Raw genomic sequence first — 9,864 nt, 5'->3', positions numbered from 1 at the left:
TGGAACAGGGTTCGAGGTGTTGCCCGACTTAAACTCAGTCAATCACACAAAAATCGTGCCGAAAAATTTCAATCAATTTAAAACTTTTCTTTTCACATGCAATCTGTCCCATAAATGGGCTTATGAGGCCCAAAACATCACTAGCCAACATAGGCCAATTTACATGGCCAAAACACTTTATCAATACAAGCCACCACCTTTGGCTAAATTATAATATCACATACTCAACATTAAAACCCTATACATGCCATAGACTAAAAATTCTAGGATTTACTTACACCATTAGCGTGAGCTCGACAGTGTGATAATATCTCCGGCGAACTCCAACCCGAGCAAGTAACTGGAGCCAACAATCTATAAAACAAAGGAATGTAACAACGGAGTAAGCATTCATAAGCTTAGTAAGTTTTAAGCAATGCAAACAAATAAACGCAATTATATTTCGATTATTCAATTTCTCAAGTGGCTATATTCTAGGTATATTGCCATCTGGCCGAATATACACATGCACATAATGCACATTCAGCATTCTTATAACACTTAATCTGAATTCGTATAACATAAATAAATCAAATACCTTCACATACTTTCACAACTTGACCAGATGTATCATGATCATAGATATAGTTATAACATTTGTTCACATATGTATTACATTACACACTTATGATTCACTTCAAATCAAACTCACATATGAACACATAATGCATACCTGGCCCACTTAACGTATTGAGTATATTCATTTGTCAATCTAACACAAGGTACCTTAGTCTTAGACTTTTCTCTAATCACCGGCATTTCGCCTACTAGGCTCGAGGCCCGATATCATGTCACCGGCATTATAGCCTGCTAGGCTCGAAAGCCCAAATAGTATCTCACCGGCATTATAGCCTGCTAGGCTCAAAGGCCCGAATAATATCTCACTGGCATCATAGCCTGCTAGGCTCAAAGGCCTGAATAGCATTTCACCGGTATCATAGCCTGCTAGGCTCAAAGGCCCGAATAGTATTTCACCGGCATCATAGCCTGCTAGGCCCGAAGCCTGATATCATTTTTCGATAAACAATTCACATGTTCTTTCCCACTTTCATAACTTATACTTCAATCATGTATAACTTATATCATCAATCACTAACAGTTATCTCGTCGAAGTTCACATTTAATCACTTTAGTACCAAGCCACATTCGGCTACCACAAATGACTAGTAATAATAATTTTATACACATCATGGTTTCCTTTAGATATTTAATCATCACAAATCGTGATATCTCTACCAGCACATATACGTCATAGTTTATTCATTGTAACACTCATTTAGTGCATCAAATTTCCAAATCCAATTCAACTTAAGCATAATAGCCATAATCGGCTTATAGCCTTAAATCATTACATATTCGACACATTAACTAAATAAAATTTGCATTCTCTTTGCCATATTAGTTTAACTCTTAGGCATATAAAAAGGAATCAAGCTTAAACACTTAAGAACTTACCTCGAATGTTGCTGAATGATTACAATGGCTATTCGATTACTTTCTCTTTTCCCTAATCCGAATTTGCCCCTCATGCTCTTGAGCTTAAATTCAACAATTTTAAACTAGTCATTATTCGACTATTCAAGCATCACTTTCAAAATATAATATATATATATATTCGACTTCCACACCTACAATCATAGTAAGCTTATAAGAAATCAATAAGCAACTCATTAACAAATTTTTGTCAATGTTTACCCCGTAATCAAAATTTCACTGTAAGCTGTCTTCCTGAGCAACAGTCACTAAATCATTTATAACTGGAGTTACGAAACTCCAAATCAATTGCTGTTAATTTTCCCTGAAGATAGACTCATATATCTTTTATCTGTAAAATTTTCAGAATTTTTGGTTTGGCCAATCAATACCATATTTTTATTAAATTTTCCCCTGTTTCACTCTTTGGCTAATCTGACCACTCTTCACTACGAATCAAATTTCTCATTTTACAGAATTCAAAATATGTTCTCGTTTATTTCATTTGAAAATATACTCATTAAGGAGTCTAAGCATATAAATTTTATCGTATTACCATTGTTTTACAATTTATAATGATTTTATAAAAACAGAACAGAGGATCTAGAAGTCATTTTGACCCTATCCCACATCACTTCAAATATCTCATTATCAGCAATTATTTTGCTTACACGGTTTTTTTATAAGAAACTAGACTCATTAAGCTTTAATTATATAATTTATTCAACTTCTAACTCATCTCCCACAATTTATGGTGATTTTCCAAAATCACATTACTGCCGCTGTCCCAAGCAGATTTATTACCAATTCACTCTTTCACACATACCTTGCATGCATGTTATTTAAACATGCATATCACAAATCAATCATCACATACCTATAATTTCACTTAAGCATAAACTTCGTTTCATCATTTTAAAGCACAAACATTACTCAATATTATCCAAATTCACATTCGGCCATAATACACACAACATGTTAACCGATTTTCCCACTTAGCATCTAATGCACATGCATGCTCACAAATACACATCATTGAGTTCTCACTAAAGAAATTTCATTTCTATACACATAAATCATGCATCATAATTTAAATATTTACATAATTTCATATATCCAGTACTCACCTATATTTTGTATTAAAATTTGATATCAATGTCGCTGATTTTCATTTAATTTACCATACAATATCATGCAACATGATAGCTCAATTTTAAGTACATGAGTTCTTGTCCGGTTTGAAATGGTACAATGACTCTTGTGTATTGACAGTTTGAATATCAGACACATTTAACCTACCTAAACAAAACACTCCAGTGTGCATTTGAACATGTTGAATTCTGGCATGCATTCAGACACTTAAAAATTCAGCATACATTCGAACATTAAAATTTCACTAGCTGACAGCAAATAATTTTCAGACAATTCAGTTCCCTACATCCTTTCAACAAATGCTTATTTCCTTAGCTTCAACCAATAATAATGGGACATTACTGAAACTGAAATTTGAAAATGTAAATCCCAAATTAAACTATTTTAACCTCCAAAAGTTAATAACTCTTCAAACATAAATCGAACAGTAATGCATGTTAATTTCAAACATCTTTATATTTTGCTTATTACCATAAAACAGGACATTTATTAACCAACATTTTACCTTAATTAGAGCAGCAGCAGATCAATTACACCAGGATTTATTGCACGATAAACTACAGCAATTACATGCTGAAACTATCAGCATTCAACAGCAGGTTTTAACACCAACTTATACATTTGTTTATCAACTCTTCTTCACTTCTAACACCAGTATTTTGGTAACAACTAACATGTATTTTAACTATTAACTTTGCTTAACAGTCCTTGAATCTGCGTTTTACCTGCATGTATTAAACACAGTATAAACATGGAAATTTTTCAAAGTTTCATTGCAAGGACTTACTGAACAGGAGCCGAACCTACTCTTGGGCAGTTTCTTTCCCCTTCTTTATGCCATCTTCAGTGAGTTTCTTAAGGAACCAGCTCCTAAATGAGCTAAAAATTTAAACATGCATCAGCCCTCTTCTTCCCTCTCCATTCGAATAGCCCAGAAATGGGCAGAACTCAACAATTTATTTATTTATTTTCCTTTACTATTTTTCTTACCGTGAAAACACTCTCCCCCTAGTGACCGAATACTCCAGGGTTTTCTCCCTTATTTGCTCTCTCAATATGAAGAACAAAAAAGATGGAAAAACTTTGTCCTTTCTATCCTTTTGTTATTTTTTCCCCCAACATTTCATGACACAAAATGACATATAATATTTGTGCCATACTCATGCTATAACTTATCAATAAAAAAAAATGCCCATAATGCTTATCATACCCATCATGGCCGGCCACTATACCTTAAGGTGGGAAATTTGACATGCAAACCCACCTATTTCATACTATAAGTTATTTGGCCACTAGAAATTAGCCTATAGCATTTTCAAAAATTTTCACATACGTCCTATTTCATAATTTCACTCACAAATGGCAAAATCAAAGCATGAAATTTTCACACATGCACTTTCACATGTAATAATCACAGAATATAACATTTAATTATTTTTTTGTGACTCGATTTCGTGGTCCCGAAATCGCTTTCCGACTAGGGCTAAATTAGGTCTGTCACAGCTGCAAGTCCACACGCCCTCCCCGCGACGCCCGTGCGCCGTTTCCAACTTCATTCCTGACGCTTATTCTTCCATTTTTAGCGTTTATTCACTCTTTTACCTTTAACTCCATGCATTTTTAATGCTATAATCTTCATGTACCTCACACTATGCTATCATTCAAGTTTCATTTCTTTTAAGATTAGTTATCATTCATTCCCCATGACATATTTTTTATGAAACTCTCATGCCTTACTCACCTATTCTAAATCAATATTCATAGTTTTCAATTGTTTTTTTTTATTTACCATTACAACTCATGCCATGTGCTAAATTTATGCTCTTTATATTTCCATTAAATTCTTGGCCATTTTTACTCATATCACCATGCTAGTGCCACAAAAGTATGCCAATGAACTTATTGTTTTAGTTAGTTTTAGCAGTTGTGGTTGAAATTATGATTTTTATTTAAAATTTGTCTTCGTTTTACTTTGACCACAGATCAAGATGACTTGATGATTCTATTTGCAAGTACCATGTCATCTTCACGTGGTAAAAAGGCTGTTGTCCCCGCTTCAAAGAAAAGGAAGGGAGCGTCATCTTCCTCGGGTCTTACTGCGGAAGTTCGTCACCCTTTTCTAAGGTTCCCCATCGGGCCCCAAGAAGAACTATTCCAAATACTCTAGGCCCGACCTTTAATTGTGGGCCGCTGCATTGACTGGGCTGCGGTAGAACAAGTTCAGTTGGCTGAAGTGATTCGGGCCCTCCTAACCACCGACCCTTGGGAGCTTTTCCTTGGGATAATCGAGCCGACGTATCTTGAGCTTACGATGGAATTATGCTCCACATTTCATCTTCAGACCATGATGACGAACTACGATATCTCGGCACGGTCCAATTTCTCCTAGGCGGATTAGTCCGCCAGCTCAGCGTCCCAGAATTCGATACGGCACTAGGTTTATATATAGAGGAATTCAAGGAGGAGAATGACTTACATGCTCTCAACCGCCACATCCATCATTCTCCTTCACGGTGCTGGGACGCACTAGTAGTATGTGGGGCCACCTACAATCCTAGCCGCTCCAAGGCATCGGCTCTCCCTCCATCTCTGAGGTACCTACACGCCATTTTGGCTCACACAATTACAGGAAGGGGAGAGAGCACCGGCGTCGTCAACACTCACGACGCCTACTTTTTATGGTGTATGTCGCACGGGCACGTCATCAACCTTGCCTATTTCATAGCCCTCGCGATTCAGCACCCAACAGAGCGGTATAGGAAGGGGGTCATCTCCATTGGCCCTTATGTTACTCGGTTGGCTCGACACTTCGAGCTCCTCAGCACCACCGCACAAGAATCATCCTTAACCCTCATTGGCCAGATGTCTCCACAAGGCATCTCGAGTATGCTCAGCATGGGGATGATCGAAAAGCGCCGAGGAACCTACCCTCCTTAATATAATCTCGCCCAATCTACCGAGGAGGAAGCATACGAGGACATTCCTGATGATGTCCCTCCACAGCATGAGGACCCCCTGTCTCAGCCACCACCACCCTCTCGTCCAGTTCATGCAGTGGCTTCATATGTTGACATCTCTGAGCGCCTCACTCGATTTGAACAGCAGTGTTTTCAACGATTTGACAACATTGATGCTACTCTATAGCAGATTTGTCAGCACCTCCACATCTCATCGCCAGTCCCACCTCGCAAACCATCCAGCGATGATGATGTTAAAAAACATTTATTTATTATTTTATGTTTTAAATTTTTATTAAAACTACTTTTTATTTTAATTAAAATTTTAGAATTTTATTTTATTATCAGTTTCGGTTATTTCATTAAGAGTAATTATTCTTACTAATATCCTCTAAAAAGTTCCTAATTTTATCATAGTTATATAGAGCTCCTAAGCTTATCATCTCATAGGAACTAAAAACTCCACCGGGGAAGGTTCTCCACGACTGCCATGTCCTGATCGACCACGACCATAGCTACCACTAGATATAATATTCTTTTGGCGCAGGACTTATGGACTAATGAACCTCTACCATCGCCAGAGTATCCTCCTCTACTCTCACGCCGATTACTCTCCAAAACTCCAGTTCGAGGAAGTCATCATACAGGAAGTTTCATTTCTCCCCCTATCTTATGATTACAAATTTATCTTTTCCTATCTATCTTTGTCCATTAAGGGCAATGTACATGATAAGCCATAATTTATACATATTTTTACCCCATGTTAAACGTATTTTATGGATGATTTCCCATTAGAATTGGTGAATTTGATGCTCCTAATGCTTTAATTTCATGTTATATACTTAGGAGAGCATAGGAGAGCGAAAGGAACTAAAAACGGGCCAAAAAATGGAGAAAATGGGCCAAAGTGCAAAATCAACACGGCCTGGACTTCCTCACATGGGCAGCCCATACGGCCGTGTCAATTTGGCAGAATCGAAGCACAACTCACATGGGTAAAACACATGCCTGTGCCATTCTAACAGGCTCGAACACTGCCTGACATAATTGTACACGGGCGTGTCACACGGGCATGTCCCTGTCGAGCCCAAGTTGATTCCAATTCGGAAAAGGCCACTTTTGAGGGCTCTTAGGCATCCTAAAGCCTATAAATACACCCTAGAGGAGGAAAGAAAGGGAGGCACAGAATAGGGAGTAAGGAATTACTCCAAAGAAGCCGATTGATCCATCTCAGAAACCAAATTCACCATCAAGACCGAAGATCTCTCCTCAATTTCCCTTCAAGAGTTTTGGGTTTTCTTTATGTTTTGTATTCGTTATTATTCTGAGATGTTTTCCTTTTTAGTTATGAACTAAATCCCCTAAATACCTAAGGGGAATGAAACCTAAGACGAATCTTGTTATTATTTTCTGAATTGTATGATAAATATTTAACTTGTTCTTAATTATGTGTTCTTAATTCTTATTTTGATATCCCAGGTTACTGATTCAAGATAAGCTCTTATTCAAAGGAGGAATAGACCCTGTCTAAGAGTACATTTTTCATAATTAAGCGGAGTTGGTTGCGTGCCTAGACAATAGGGTGACAAGATTTTGCTGGATTAGGGTGAAACCTAATAAGGGGATCCATAGATGTAGTTAATGCAACCCTAGGGTGTTAATTAGAGAAAGGTCCCAATTATTTAATCTAGGGATTAGACATTATTAGTCTTGAATAGGGATAATAACATAACTTAGGGATCTCTACGGAACAAGTTAAATGAATAAATCGTCCGATTCGGAGCCAAAATAACAAGTACAGTCTAGGTGGATTTTTCCTTAGGTATTGTCTTAATTCAATCGATTTTCCCAAAAGCATTTCCCCAATTCCATTCTCTGTGAATTCTTAGTTTAGATAATTAGTTAGTTAAAACCAAAACCTCTTTATTCTTAGGCTAGATAATAAAAAGATAGTCATTACTAGTACTTTTAGTTCCCTTGGGTTCGACAATCCGGTCTTGCTAAAACTATACTATTGTTCAATAGGTATACTTGCCTACATCGCGATAATAGTTAGTTTTAAGAACGATTAATTATAAATATTTAAAACCTTTCACGAAATCAAGCGATCAAGTTTTTGGTGCCGTTGCCAGGGAACTAAGATATTAGGAACACTCAATTTTTATTACTTTAGCCATTTATTTTTCTTGCAATTTAATTTAATTTAATTTTATTCTTATTTTTTCCTTCTCTTGGCAGGTTTTTATAGTTTATGACTAGATGAAACCCGTCAGGACCACTACTTTTTGACGAAAAAATCGATCGCACACTTTGCAGAAACCAAAGAGAAATAATGCGAAGCCTAAGATACACAGAGAACGAGCAAGAAGACGATACTCAACCCCCAAGCGAAGAGATGGCTGAAAACCAAGACAATCAGCTACCTCCTGCAATTGCGGCTAATCAAAATCCTGTTCTACGAACTATGTATGATTATGATAAACCTTCTTTAACAGGAACTGAATCAAGTATAGTTAGACTTGCTGTAGCTGCAAATACTTTTGAACTAAAACCTAACACTATTCAAATGATACAAAAATTTGTTCAGTTTGACGGTTTGCAGGATAAGGATCCCAACGCTCATGTAGCCAACTTCTTAGAACTATGCGATACATTTAAAATTAATGGCGTTTCTGACGATGCCATTCGTCTTCGGTTATTCCCTTTCTCATTGAGGACAAAGCTAAACAGTGGTTAAGCTCGTTACCACGAGGGTCAATTACTACTTACGAACAAATGATCGAAAAATTTTTACTAAAAAATTTTCTGCCGACTAAAACGTCTAAATTATGTAATGATATCTCTTCTTTTGTGCAAATGGATTTAGAAACACTCTACGATGCATAGGAAAGATACAAGAACCTTTTGAGAAGGTGCCCTCACCATGGGTTACCGCTTTGGCTTCAAGTTCAAACATTCCATAATGGCCTGAATCCTTCAACTCGGCAAATGGTTGACGTAGCTGCTGGCGGAACCATCAATAATAAAACACCTGAAGATGCTTATGAGTTTATAGAGGAGATGTCACTGAATAACTATCAATGGCAAGTCATGAGGACAAAACCAACTAAAATAGCAGGCGTTTATAATGTCGATTCGATTACTATGCTATCAAACCAAGTAGAACTTCTAAATAATAAGATTGATGGTTTTCTTAGTTCTTCACAGGTTCACCCAGTAATGTAGTACGAAGCAAGTGGAGGTGGAACAAGCCATTCAGAATACCAACCTTATGGCCACAACATCGATAACGAGCAATTAAATTATATGGGTAATAATCCTCAACCTCAAAACTATCCATATAGTAACACTTACAATGCAGGTTAGAGGAACCACCCCAATTTCTCGTGGGGCAGTCAAGGAAATCAAATACCACATGCCACCTCCAGGCTACCAAGAACCACCCTACCGACAGGAAAAGAAACTGAACCTTGAAGAGATGCTAACAAAGTTTATCCCAGTGTCAGAAACCTGTTTCCAGAACACTGAGACAGCACTTAAAAATCAACAACCGTCGATCCAAGGGCTCAAAACTTAGATAGGCCAGTTTTCTAAACTAATCTTCGAACGACCACAAGGGAGCTTGCCAAGTAATACTAAACCTAACCCAAGGGAACAGCTCAACGCGATTATTGTTCAAGATGAAAAAGGATTTGTTGAGCTTGAGCCAGAACCGAGGCAAGAAACTGTGGCAAGCAAAGGTCAAGGTGAGGTAGATCACAATAAAAACAAATTAGTGAATGTCAAATATAAACCTTTGTGCCGTACCCCAACGCGACAAGGAGAGACCGCTCAGATGAACAATTTGGTAAATTCCATAAACTCTTAAAAAATTACATATTAACTTACCGTTTATTGAAGCTCTATCACAGATGTCAAACGTAATGAAATTTTTAAAGGAGCTTTTAGTAAATAAGCGGAAGATGGACGAGGCATCGCATGTGGAGCTAAACGCAGTTTGCTCAACTATTCTCTAGAATAAACCACCCAACAAACTTAAAGATCCAAGATATTTTACAATTCCTTGCTTAATTGGTAGTTTAGATGTCAGTAATGCATTAGCTGATTTGGGGGCTAGTATTAACGTCATGCCTTACAAAATGTTCAAACAATTAGGTCTCGGGAAACCCAAACAAACTAGGATGAGCATTCAACTAGCAGATAAAACTATAAGATATCCTAGGGGTATTATTGAAGATGTGCT

General features: G+C 37.1%; 1 non-coding gene across 1 annotated transcript; it reads right to left on the bottom strand.

Annotated features, from left to right (window-relative positions):
• Positions 1–8,444: 8,444 nt before the first annotated feature.
• On the bottom strand, positions 8,445–8,551 carry LOC121212959 (small nucleolar RNA R71). Its single transcript, XR_005908329.1, has one exon. It is a non-coding gene; the product is annotated as a small nucleolar RNA R71 (small nucleolar RNA).
• Positions 8,552–9,864: the final 1,313 nt, after the last annotated feature.

Source organism: Gossypium hirsutum, chromosome A13, assembly GCF_007990345.1.
Source record: "Gossypium hirsutum isolate 1008001.06 chromosome A13, Gossypium_hirsutum_v2.1, whole genome shotgun sequence".
Lineage (NCBI taxonomy): Eukaryota > Viridiplantae > Streptophyta > Magnoliopsida > Malvales > Malvaceae > Gossypium > Gossypium hirsutum.
The sequence above is the reverse complement of the archived record's forward strand: the minus strand, read 5'-3'. Positions and strand labels throughout refer to the sequence as shown.